Genomic DNA, 1,647 nt, shown 5'->3' with positions numbered 1-1,647 from the left:
AGCTTCCTCATTGGCTTTCTTGCCTCCACTCTTGCTCCCCACCCAATCCCCACAAAATAGCCAAATGCCTTTTCCAAAGCATCAGTCCAACTATGTCACCCCCACCCTAGCAATGACTCAAGACAGATCTAGCTTCCTCATAGCCTTCAAAGCCTTACATTGTCTATCTCATCTCTGATATTACCTCCTAAGCAAAGCTTGTAAATCAATAATAAACAGGTATACTAGAGTTATGTTTACAATATTCAGTATTACTCTTTTTTTTTGTTGTTGTTGAGTAGACTTGTCTCAGTTTTTGCTCTTTGGTTCTTCTATTTACAATGCTTTTCCCAGTGGATCACCTTCTCACCATTCAGGTTTAACTCTAACATCCCCTCCACACAAAGGCCTTTTCTTATTTATTACTTTAGACCTAGTCATTCTTTTCACTGACTTTTTTAGAGCAATTATTGGTCTCCCAAATACCTCTTTATGTGTTTTCATATTTACTGTTTCTGCACACTATCATATAAACCCCTAATGGGCAGTGATTTGGAATGTCTTGTTCAAAGCTATGTTCCCAGTACCTAGAATGGTTCCTTGTACATACTAGGGATTTCAGAAATATTTTTTATGATAAAATGTTTCCAAGGATGAGGTTAAATGGAAGGACTTATCTATCTTGAATATTGTAAACATAACTCCAATATACCATGTTATTATTGGTTTACAATAATCATGAGGAGATGATTTGCTAAGCAAAAGCAAAACTGACGAGATTATGAAAAATTTTTCATCAGTGGAGTCCCATTTAATGAAGTTCTATTTTCAAAGAGGGTTCTAGATAATGTTCTATTTTTAGAATGGAAATAAAATGACAACTTGCAATTTTCTTTTTCCCTTTAAGTAAATGGATTTATAGCTTTGTATTAAAATTATTCTCCTCCAGGGGCGCCTGGGTGGCTCAGTGGATTAAGCCGCTGCCTTCGGCTCAGGTCATGATCTCAGTGTCCTGGGATCGAGCCCCGCATCGGGCTCTTTGCTCTGCGGGAGCCTGCTTCTCTCTCTCTCTCTCTCTGCCTGACTCTCCGCCTACTTGTGATCTCTCTCTCTGTCAAATAAATAAATAAAATCTTAAAAAAAAATAAAATAAAATAATTCTCCTCCAAGGTTTAGTCAATATGTTAAAAAAATAACTGAAATTAACAGTATTGAAAAATATTATCAATCAACTTCCAGGAGGTATATTGTTACTTTCTGAAAATATAGACAGCGCCACCACCTCTAAACCTTTAGGGCTGTTCTTCTGTTTTCTTGTTTTTTTGTTTTCCTGTATGATGGTTCCTGCCTTCCTATTCTACTGTTGACTAATTAGGATGTTGCATTTCATTCATTTTATATAAAGACCCAATTAAAAATTTGGAATGAAGTCAGCTAATTTTAAATAGAAACAAAATTAATGCACACTGTCAGAGTTTAACAGGATGCTGATTGCAGATAGCGAGTCTCAAAGCCCTTCAAATACAGCCCAACCCACGTTCCAGCCTTCTGCCCTGCCCCTTCCTCCCCCCTACTCCCCACCATCCACCCCATTTTGTCTACACTTGTTACACAAACAGATTTCCGCCCTCCTGTCTGCCTTTGTCTGGGCTGTTCTCCAGCCTATCT

This window comes from Mustela nigripes, chromosome 5 (assembly GCF_022355385.1).
Source record: "Mustela nigripes isolate SB6536 chromosome 5, MUSNIG.SB6536, whole genome shotgun sequence".
NCBI lineage: Eukaryota > Metazoa > Chordata > Mammalia > Carnivora > Mustelidae > Mustela > Mustela nigripes.
This window is presented reverse-complemented; position numbering follows the sequence as displayed.